Source organism: Amyelois transitella, chromosome 2 (genome assembly GCF_032362555.1).
Source record: "Amyelois transitella isolate CPQ chromosome 2, ilAmyTran1.1, whole genome shotgun sequence".
NCBI lineage: Eukaryota > Metazoa > Arthropoda > Insecta > Lepidoptera > Pyralidae > Amyelois > Amyelois transitella.
Genome location: NC_083505.1, coordinates 1,440,176 through 1,452,415, shown reverse-complemented (window position 1 = coordinate 1,452,415; position 12,240 = coordinate 1,440,176). Strand labels below are relative to the sequence as shown.

The following is a 12,240-nucleotide window of genomic DNA, read 5'->3' as shown; positions in this document are numbered from 1 at the left end:
ACACGGCACACACATTTTTCAAGTTAGTTGTAATTTTATTATCAACCTTAATATTATTGCCGTACATTTTACATTGCCGTGTGGTTACCGACAAAAAAAAAGAATAGGATCACTCCTCCATAGGATCTTTCCTGTGGGTGTGGTAAAAGTCGTCTAAGTGATAGGCTTATAAATTTGGGATTCTTCTTTTAGGCGATGGGCTAGCAACCTGTCGCAATTTAAATCTCAATTCTATCATTAAGCCTTACATATTAATTATTTGCTTTATTAACAAACCGGTCATTGCTTCGTCACGCTCTGAATTCCATCGAAATTTATTTATTTATTTACTAATTTATGTACACAGAAAACATCGAGACTGATAACCACAAGAAACAAAATAACAAAGGTACTGCTTATTTCAAAAGAAATCTTTTCCAGCAGACCCGATATTAGGAGACTTGGATTCACGGACATTCAAGAAACTTCGGAAAGCCCGGGGCACTGTTCCCGTGGACATTTCGGGATATCCGCATTTACCGATCTCCTTCCTGCTTATAAATCTAACTTGTAATTTTCCACAGTACGAACTTAGTTTTGATGAGTTGGTTTATAAGATGAAGTTTATATTATAAGCTGTTTATGCACACATCTCCGTCCGTGTAATGTAAACCTAGTTTTATTTAATGCGAAGGGCGTGCTTCATCTGACTATCTCTGAATCTCAATTGCATCAGTCAAACGTCTATGTTATCTAACTGGCTCTTTTCATACATACATACATATGGTCACGTCTATATCCCTTGCGGGGTAGACAGAGCCAACAGTCTTGAAAAGACTGAATGGCCACGTTCAGCTATTTGGCTTAATGATAGAATTGAGATTTAAATAGTGACAGGTTGCTAGCCCATCGCCTTAAAAAGAATCCCAAGTTTATAAGCCTATCCCTTAGTCGCCTTTTACGACATCTATGGGAAAGAGATGGAGTGGTCCTATTCTTTTTTGTATTGGTGCTGGAAACCACACGCTCTATTCAATTCATAAAAACGTAATCATATCATCTCCATATCATTCTTCAACCAGATACACCAATTTCTTGGTCACATAGCGCGCCAAAGCACTGACAATTTAGAATAACTAATAATAACTGGGACTGGTGGATGGCAAAAGCCCACAAAAAAGGAATTCTAAAAGGTGGCCGGGGTACTCCAAATGCCATGTTCTCATGCAGAAGACCGCAGTAGACGGAGAAGACTGCAGCAGCGCTACATAGGAGTCACGATCCTCACTAGTGAGGGAACAACTTGAGAAGGTGGATGATCATATTATTGTGTTTGGTTTGCATGATAAAAATCATCAGCTCATGCTCCTAGCGGTAGTTCTGGTTTTGTCCTCAACTCTTTAAAGAGAAGTTTTTTATTTGACGAAATATTCGTATTGACATAATCAGTTCTACATTCATACATGTTTTTTAATGTAGACAATGTGCATTCGTCCACGATTTACATTTAAGAGATCTATATTTGTAAATTGACGTCCTATGAAAATGCTGCAGTGTAGTTTGTTCCGCCGCTTCTTCTACACATGCGCTTTGGAAGCGGTAGTAGTTATAATTAGATTTAAGTTATGTCACGTCAATAAGTGATACCTTGTATCCAATTTTGAAAATAAATCTATTCTATTCTAGAAGCTCGAGAGCCTAGCTTAGCCTACCACCGAGGTATGTTGGACTGGGTGACTGAATGTCCTAGGGGACTATAAATCTGTTTACCTTTTACTCCTCCAGCCTTCAACTCATTTTCAACCTGTGAATCAGTTACATTTATTCAGATACATACATACACGTCACGTCTATGTCCCTTGCGGGGTAGACAGGGCCAACAGTCTAGAAAAGACTGAATGGCCACGTTCAGCTATTTGGCTAAATGATAGAATTTAGATTCAAATAGTGACAGGTTGCTAGCCCATCGCCTCAAAAAGAATCCCAAGTTTGTAAGCCTATCCCTTAAGTCGTCGTAAGAGATGGAGTGGTCCTATTCTTTTTTGTATTGGTGCCGGGAACCACACGGCACTCATTCATTCACTCAGATACCTTGTGTGTTTTATTATCAATCCGCACTAATTAATTCTTACGACAAACATTGTAACAGTCATGATGATGATCATTAATTGGAACCAGGAAGTATACTAATTAAGGCTGTAATTCGTGCGGCGCAGTCGTAAATCCTTTTTATGGGTTTATCATTAACGGCGACAAGCCTGTAGGGTTGTGCCTACAATATAATGGTGTATTGAATAGATTACATTAATAACAGAACTACCATTGTGCCGTGCTGTTTTCGGCACTTTAAAATTGAACCACTCCATACCTTTCCCATGGATGTCGTCAAAAACGATTAACGGATAGATTTATAAACTTGGGACCTGTCAATATTTGAATCTCAATTCTGTTACACCGAAGGTCTCAGGTTCGAATCCCGGCCAGGGAATGATGAGCAACGAACTTTGTCCGATTGGTCTGGGCTTAATTGTTTATCTATATAAGTATTCATTATAAAATATGGCAATGCTGCCAGCCTAAGGGGCACGGGAGTGTGCCCCGTGTTGTTAAGTTGATGTAAATTGCAAGTTGACGCTATGCAGTGGCTGTTCAATTTGTAAATTATATTTTAGTTTGTAATCATCTTTTTTTTCTTTATATTTTAAAGTAGTTTTAGCTTTAGTTTTAATTTGAGTTCATATTAATTAAGTTTTCTATTTATAATGTATAAAGATATAATTTGTAAACAAATTTATAAATTAATTGTTACAAAATATAATATCGTTGATTCAATATCTCTTAACACAAGTCTCGAACTTACTTCGAGGCTAACTCAATTTGTGTAATCTGTCCCTTATATATTTATCATAAGCTAAGATAATTAAAACTAGTATTACCCCACATTCTCATCCTTTAATAAACACATCAAAAGCACACTACCCGGATAATGTCTCAAAATAAAGGTCACACACACAAACACCTATTAATATATTATAGACATGTCAATTTGACGAAAGGTCACGTGTCATGTCCCATGATAGTAAAATTGATTGGAGTCTGAAACTATTCGTGGTATTGAGACTAATGGTTCACTAGCTTTTACCAGCAGCTTTCTCTGTCTTTAAGTGTTTATGATTGGGTCATTGCCTTCCTGGCATTACTCGTAGGATTACTGGAGAGTAATTAAGTAAAAACACTTGATTTTACCAAAACGAAAAGCATAGATAAAAACAGTATATAGATATAAAATATAATATAATTGTTTATAATATATATATATAATTGTTTGCCGGTTGACTGGAAGAGATCCCTTCATGGGATAAGTCCGCCATTTATTTGTTTCTTTTATAACTATGTACTTACTATTTTCTTGTTACTGTTTAAATTTCTATGCAATAAAAATATTACAAACAAACAAATATATATAATTATAAAAAAGGGGGCTGAGAGCCAGCGAAGACCCGCCCGGGGAAAGCGATCACGATCCTGGCCAACCTCCCGGCTGACCTCCACAACCTTTGCAGAGAAATCACAGCTACACATCCAGTTACCTGAATGTGCAGGTTTCCTAATGACGTTTTCCCTCGCCGTCACGAACATCGGTTAATATTCAAACTAATGAACTTAAAAAACAGTCATTGGTACATGGCCGAGGTGGGATTCGAACCTGTGCCTTTTTGAGCCACACGCATTTTAATATGATTCATTTAAAAATAAAAGTAATCGTAACAAAACAACAGAGCTTGCAGTGAGCCAATTATAACGACCTGTCAAACCCTACACGTGTATTCATCCAAAACGATTTGTCTGTTTCAGATTGGCATTTTAACGTATATTAAACCTAAATTTTCGATCATTTTCTACAGATTACAATTGTACCAAATAATCTATCTTTTAATTTATAAAAGCAGTAGCTGACTGGTGATCAAAGCCCAGCCCTAAATGATGAGTCTGGGTATTCGAAATATACAAATTGCAACAGTTTCACCATCCCTCTTCAGAGAGGTGAAGATGTAACCGGGAATAACGTTAAGAGGAAGAGGTAACATACATACATAAAATCACGCCTCTTTCCCGGAGGGGTAGGCAGAGACTACCTCTTTCCACTTGCCACGATCTCTCCATACTTCCTTCGCTTCATCCACAATGAACAGGAAGAGGTAACATAATTAATAGATTTAGTTTAACTCCGAAATGGAGTGTTGCCAACTACGACCGTCACTTTGGTAAAAAATTCACAGTACTTGCCCAAACCCTTTCTCCCGGTCACGGGCAGGTCACTGCTGACGTCACGGGCCCTAAAGATCGAGAACGAACCCCCTCCCCTTTAGGTTCGGTGGTTAATTAATTCTGTTTCCATCGCCTTTCGTTCGGAAACTCTTCAATTTTCTTTTAATTTGTTTTTAAGTTCTTTAAATATCTTTGTCATTATGTTGCCGACTTGGCACAGTCTAAAAATTTATAGACATGAAATATAGAGTCATGACTTTGCGATGTACCATTTTTTTAAAGCTCATTCACATTACTTCTTTATACTATATGAAGATATCAGTTTTTTCTAGACTATTGGCTCTGTCTGTAAGGGATAAAGAATTAAATATATACATGTACGTACGCATTGTTTGTATCTAGATATATAGCTATATTATTGTAATCTTTCAACTAATTCCATTTAATAGATTTTGCATGAAAGTTTGATAAGATATAGGTATTTAAAGACATGGTCTATAAACATTTTATTGCTTGTATTTCTAAAAACATACACGGGTAACGATATACCATAAAGATAACCATTCGAGGCGGTTTAACAGAATTGGCGGCCATTTTGTTAAATGCTTTCTGAATGTGGTTACTCGCCAATGATTACCCAATTTTGATAATGGATACCTGTTGCTAGTGGCTTCTTTTTAGCATCAAATTGAAGGTTGTATCAAATTTCAATTTAGGACTAGTCATCGTCCTCGACTAGAGCCACCTTTTTGAGAAAGAGACCAGGTTACGCCGTCATTGAAATGTCGTCATCATAATTATGGATTGGGTAAGTCATATTATGAACCTAACCCATATTGGATCATAATTATGCATACAGTATACTGAATGTACAGGTTTCCTTACGACTTTTTTTCTCGTCAAAAATCATTAATAAATAATCAAAATAAAATAACCATAAACAGAGACGTTTACATGGCCGCAGTAGGATTTGAACCAATGCCTTCCTGTGTAAGTAAGAACTTAAACCACCCTTTTCTGGACAGTCGAGCAAACTTCTATTACCTTATTCTCAAGCAAAATTCTAAGACAAACAGAAAGCCCACGTAAATGTACCGAGGACGCACTTAAGTGACCAGATAAAATGTGGGACAAACATGGATGGGTTAATGTCGTAGCGGTCTACGGCGTAGACCCGTAGTTTGCTATATAAATCGTAGCACGTGCTTCGGACTGTAGTATGTGCTACGAGAGTTAGACGTTGGCGGTTTGGTTTATTTTTCACTAGAGGCCGCCCGCGACTTCGTCCGCATGGAAACCCTATCAATCCCGCGGGAACTCTGGGATAAAAAGTAGCCTATGTGTTATTCTGGGTCTTCAGCTACGTACATACCAAATTTCATGGTAATCGGTTCAGTAGTTTTTGCGTGAAAGAGTAACAAACATCCATACATCCATACAAACTTTCGCCTTTATAATAGTAGTAGGATTTATTTTTACTAGCAACCCGCCCCGGCGTCGCGCAGGTAGCATTTATAGATAGCTTTTACCCAAAGTATCGCCCGCGCGAATAGTCGGAAATAGTCGAAGTGGGAAGGCCTAGACGAACGTACTTTAATCAAATTAAAGACGTCCTGTCAAAGGGTCAGGTCAAGATTACCCGAAACCACTAAGTTAAGATCGTGGTAAGTTGAAAAATGTAGTCTCTGCCTACCACTCCGGCAAAAAGGCGCAATTTTATGTACGTATGTATCAATATACAAAAAAAATATTTCTTCTGAATATATTCATGAGTGTAAATGGATTGCCCGAGCTCGCTTCCGCTAAGTGGAATTGAACCCATAGCCAAGCATGTTGAATAATATATTTTAAAGATATCATATTGTATCTATGCTTAGAACGTTGAGTTTATAGAATAGAATAAAATTTATTTTGAAAATTGGATACAAGGTATCACTTATTGACTTCACATCACTTAATATCTACCACCGCTTCCAAAGCGCACGTGTAGGAAAAGCGGCGGAACAAACTACACTGCAGCATTTTCACCGGACTTCAATTACAAATTCTAAATCGCGGACGAATGCACATTGTCTAAATTAAATAACATGAATGAATGTAAAACTAATGATTTCAATACGAATATTTCGACAAATAAATAAAGATTTTTATCTTTATTTATTTGACGAAATATTCGTTATATACCTATGTACACACTGTACAAATTATGTCAACATCATGTCAAAAATTCACAAGCAATATACTGATACATACATACATACATATGGTCACGTCTATACTTATCCCGTGCGGGGTAGACAGAGCCAACAGTCTTGAAAAGACTGAACGGCCACGTTCAGCTATTTGCCGTGGCGTGCCGTGGTTCCCGGCACCAATACAAAAAGTATAGGACACTCCACCTCTTTCTCATGGATGTCGTAAAAGGCGACTAAGGGATAGGCTTACAAACTTGGGATTCTTTTTTAGGCGATGGGCTAGCAACCTGTCACTATTTGAATCTCTATTCTATCATTAAGCTGAACGTGGCTGATCAGTATAACCGATGCGGGTTAGTAACTATGTAGAAACTATCTACAAGTAAGTAGTTTGTTAGCAGCCTATCAGCCGGGAGCATAGTACCTAATCCGCAATTTTGTTGAGATTAGTCGTGGGTATTGATCCCGTATCGGCGTGTTATCTCCCGATAGGAGTTCGTGTGGAACGTGGATATTTCAACCACATACTAGAGAATATATACATACATATATACATACATATCATCACGTCTGTATCGAAAAAGACTGAAAGGAGAGGAAAAGGCTGAAAGTCCGCGTTCAGCTGTTTGGCTTAATGTTAGAACTGAGATTCAAATAGTGAAGGGTTGCTAGCCCATCGCTTAAAAGAAGAATCCCAAGTTTGTAAGCCGTGTGCTTGAATGCCGTGTGGATGTTCCAAGCACTTAAGATAAGGACCACCAAACATCTTTCTCATGGGGTGTCGTAAAAGGCGACTAAGGGAAGGCTAACAATCTCTTACTATTTGAATCTCAATTTCATCATTAAGCCATACAGCTAAGCGTAGCCTATCAGTTTTTTCGATACTGTTGGCTCTGTCTACCCCGCAAGGGATAAATCCGTGACTATAAGTAGGTATGTCGTTGGGATAAGTCGTATTGATCCCGTATCGCCATGTTATCTCGTGTGAAATGCGGATGTTTCTTGCGTTGAACTTGAAATAGTTAATCGTGTGTGCCAACGGCCCTAGAGCATCAGAAAGAATAAATAATAATAATTAAAAGTAAGCAAATACAAAAAATTATTGGAAAATTGTGAGAGAAGTATGCAGAGATCGTGGCAAGTGGAAAGAGGTAGTCTCTGCATACCCCTCCGGGAAAGAGGCGTGATTTTATGTATGTATGTAAATTGTGAGAGAATGATCAACTTTTAAAAAGATACAATTTTCCATAGGATAGGGTTAGGCTTACAAACTTAAGATTCTTTTTTAGGCGATGGGCTAGCAACCTATCGCTATTTGAATCTCAATTCTACCATTAAGCCAAAAAGCTGAACGTGGCCATTCATTCAGTCTTTTCAAGACTGGTGGCTCTGTCTACCCCGCAAGGAATATAGACGTGACTATATTTATGTATTTACATTTTCCATTTAAAAAAAAGCGAATAATTTTGCAACGTAAATCACTGAAAAGATTTCACCAAAATTTGGCTGCACATAGTTTAAACTTATAATGGCTTCCGCTGACGAAGGATTCTCATGGGCAACACAATTAACCTTGAGACAACTCTCATTTAATACACGTGTATTAGGTAAGTGGGTTATGCGCTATTTAAACCAGTGTTACAAAAAAAAACAACACTTGTATGTTTACCTGTCACTATTTGAATCTAAATTCCATCATTAAGCCATATAGCTTTCAGTCTTTGAGTAACTGTTGGCTCTATCTGCCCCGTAAGGGATAAAGATATTATATGTATGTTTAAATATGTGAACCAATACATTAAACTATGTGTATCTAACCGCTGGACCGATTTTATAGTAATTTTGTATGAATTATATGAACTCAAATATACTGGTTAGTTACCTGTTCAAAACATAATCTGAGTTTAAAAATGAATAAAGATCAACTTTTAAAAGAAACATACATATACATATTTCGATTCGATTTTCAATTTACTTTATTTTACCAGACAATGTTAATAAACCATAGAGAAATCACCATTCATGCAGATAACAGTTATGTTATACTGAAATTTATGAGTAAATGTATGAACTAAAACATAGCTAATATTTAGCTTTATTACCAGCCAGTCATATTCCATGGCCACTTGCAGACATACCCGCAGAGTCAAGCACCTCTTTCTATAGCGCATTCAGTGACAAATTCGCAAACACAACACTAAAACAAAATACTTACAGAAGGCCTTTGCGGGGGCATACTATCCACTCCCATAATGCAAATACACTATTTATTTACATTTTCTAACGAAGGAGGTTATTTATATTTTTTTTGTTTTTTTTTAGCCGCGAAGAAGCAGCGGCGTCGCGTTCGCTCCCATCATTGCGAGGGAGGGTACTGAAGGCGTAGTGAGGGGATGCGCGGAACGTATTAATTTTCAGTTCGTATTTCAAATTTGTGGATTTATGAAAACGCGTTGACCTCTAAATGCGAACCGGCGTACCTAGGTTATGAACTGATATTCATTTAGTTTTAGTTGTTTGAAATTAGGTCGTTCTGGAAATATAAAGAATATGCGCGGAGTAAAAGGTTTCAGTCATTCAGGAATACGAATGTATTTCAGTTGATTTTTTTTCGAAGGTGGAAAATAAGGTACAAAATTAATGAATAATATTATTCGATGTTATTAACTCCACCAATGAAGCCTAGCTCTTAAATATTATAAGAAGAATTCGACTTCTGTAGTTATTTTTGCCAATATGAAACATTGTAAATGTATGAAACATGAATATTTTACTATTGGATAATATTGGTAAGAGTGAACAATTTCATTCACCATCACATACAGCTCAAACAAAATATTTCAATAAAAAAACATATTGTTTTAATCATCAGTTGCTTTTTATGGCCTGCATTTACGCATCAAGGTCATCCCAACAGCTGCGCCGGCTTTTCCGGGAACCGGGAATTCAGTGGGAGGAGCTCGGTATGCAGACAGGATTAAAAAATTTAAATGGCTCATATTTTTTTTTGCATGTATATATAATGTGTTGTACAAAATTTAAATAAACACAGATATTTACACAATGAAGATAAATATGTAAGTAGGTATACTTAATGTCCAGTTTGTAATTCCGTTATTTTAATATTGTGTGAACCATGGCGTGAACACATTTGCAAAATAAATGCAACATTTTATTATTAGTTAAGACGGTTTTCAAGCAAATTATCTCGCCAGCTAGTAAATAAAAATAATTATTATAAACGTAGGTATATAATTAAACTAATTTCCGCCCGCGGCTTCGCTTGTGTGTAAATTGTAACCTTTGAGATAATTTCATTCTAATCCATTTCAATACACTTAAAAGTTGATACAAATTCGCGGACCTTTGCCTAAATAATTTACTAGCAGCCCACCATGGCTTCGTCCGTACATAAAGCCTTTAACACCCGCAGATATAATGTACCTTTTTAATGATGAAATAATTTTTATGGTTGGCTCGGAATATTGGAAGATTAGCCTAAAGAATAAGAAAAATTACAAATTTTACGTCTATATAGATAAAAACTACGAATAAATTTGAAAATGGAACATAATTTTACGTGCACGTATCAAATGACCATCCCTACGCAATGCTGCGCGCGCCGACCCGCAGCGTCTCACACCTTCATCTCACAACCTCCATACGAAATATACTCTAACACTGAGGAATAAAGTTTCTTTTCTTCTAGACAATATCAACATCGTAGCTTAACGAGTGATGGACGCGTACAAAACCGATGTGGCCGTAAAATTCGGAATATCAAGACTATAGAAATGGTAAACGTGTACTTGTGAACGTGTCGTCGCAACTGATGGTGGTCACCACCATGAGTCACCATAACGTTCTCATATTACATCTCAATTATGAGTTGCATTTTACAGCGTTACTGCTGCAGAAAAGCAAATAAACTTGGTATTCGTCTTTTAGGCGATAGGCTAGCAACCTGTCACTATTTGAATGTCAATTCCATTACTAAGTACAGCTGAACGTGACTTATCAGCCTTTTTTGGTCTATTGGCTCTGTCTATCTCGTAAGGGATAAAGACGTGATGATACGGATGTACGGTTACGGCTGGCCGGGAAACTGCTTGCGTTGCAAGACAGACATCGTTCCTATAGTTTCACATTATGGCATTTCTATTGTCTTATATTTTTTTGATTTCTGTGGATGTGGTTTTATATGTATATAGATGCATCTGAAAAAGATGTTTATATACACATGTACAGGTTGGCGTGTCCTTGTATCAGGTACTTAAGTTTTTGCTGCTCATAATAAACGTATTGAATGGACTTAAATGCATTCAACTTTTTTGAGAATATCTTTATTAGAAATAATCAAAGTATCTTACTATAACCACTAAATACCTCTTAACACTTTAAGTTAACAAACAAACAATAAATATGAAAATGTGTTTTTGTCCATCTTTCTCGTCAAAACCACGATCTCTTTGAAATTTTGCATTCAAATACAGTGGAGTACAGAGGACGTAGGGTACATTCACGCGGGCGGAGCCGCGGGCGAAAGCTAGTTATCTATTTTATTTATTTATGTACACAAAAATTATATACACGAGCATTTAATACAGTAATTCTAGTACAAAGGTGCTACTTATTTCAAGGGAAATCTCTTCCAGTAGACCCATGAGAGGAGATATGAATTTTGGAGCGGTCTATGGTTGTGTATCCAAGAAAGTTGCACAATATAAATAGCTTTCAAAATTTAAGGTCGTTTATTTTTAGACATTTATTTATACCTTCTCAAAGTCCCATGTTTTCTATAAATAACTGTTGGAAGGGCGAGCAGATGAGGTCAAGTTCATCGATCCATCTCATCAGCTAACGTTCCAAATGTATAATCACGTCTCTATTACTTACGGGGTAGACAGAGCTAACAGTCTCGCAAAGACTGAAATACCACGTTCAGCTGTATGGCTTGAATGAAGCGCCTAAATGAAGAATTCTAAATTTATTAGCCTTTTGCTTAGTTGCCTTTTACGACATCCATGGGCAAGACACGGTTTTTAATTTTTTACAATTTTCGACTTTGTTTTAGATAAAATTATTTATTTCAAATGAGGCACTAGGCCATTGAATTGTGAAATGTCTCTTAATATCAAATCCAATAAAGTAACATCCCTATATTTGTTCCTGCTATTATATCGATATTCTGAATTAATATGTAGTTGAGTGTGTTTACCGTCGCCTGGCACTCCGCCAAATGTATCTGGATGCGGTCTCTACAGTATTGTTATTGATATAATTTATCATAAAAAAAAAGGTATCCGTGTGATTCCCGGCACCAATACAAAAAAGAATAGGACCACTACATCTCTTTCCCATGGATGTGGTAAAAGGCGACTAAGGGATAGGCTTCCAACTTTACTTGGGATTACTTGGGATTCTCTTTTAGGCGATGGGCTAGCAACCTGTCCCTAGTTGAATCTCAATTCTATCATTAAGCCAAACAGCTGAACGTGGCCATTCAGTCTTTTCAAGACTGTAGGCTCTGTCTACCCCGCAAGGGATATAGACGTGACCATATGTATGTATGTAAAAAAAGGGTGTAATAAGTTGTAACAGTTATTTATATTTAAAATCGAGCCCCTAGCACATGTTTTGTGATTTTTTGCTTTTGTTTTTTTTTTACTATTCTTCCTCCTGACCTTGTCCCGGTTGCATCCTTACTTCTCTGGAGAGGAGCCCGGGGTTTTCCTTTGACCATGGATTCTAGATTGGGTGGGTCAGGTTTTTACACGAAGCGACTCCCATCTGTTTT

The 12,240-nt window shown here is 37.0% G+C and overlaps 1 protein-coding gene across 2 annotated transcripts in view; it reads right to left on the bottom strand.

The window, feature by feature from the left end:
• The window catches only part of LOC106136883 (prolactin regulatory element-binding protein), a 199,624-nt gene that overhangs the window by 32,948 nt on the left and 154,436 nt on the right, over positions 1–12,240 (bottom strand). The window contains exon 8 of one of the 2 annotated variants that reach the window (XR_009657577.1): positions 4,069–4,115. The exons of the other annotated variant lie outside the window; for it this stretch is intronic. The gene's annotated coding sequence lies outside the window, so the exon portion shown is untranslated. Of the gene's footprint in view, positions 1–4,068; positions 4,116–12,240 lie in introns of those variants that run through there. 2 annotated transcript variants of the gene reach the window in all.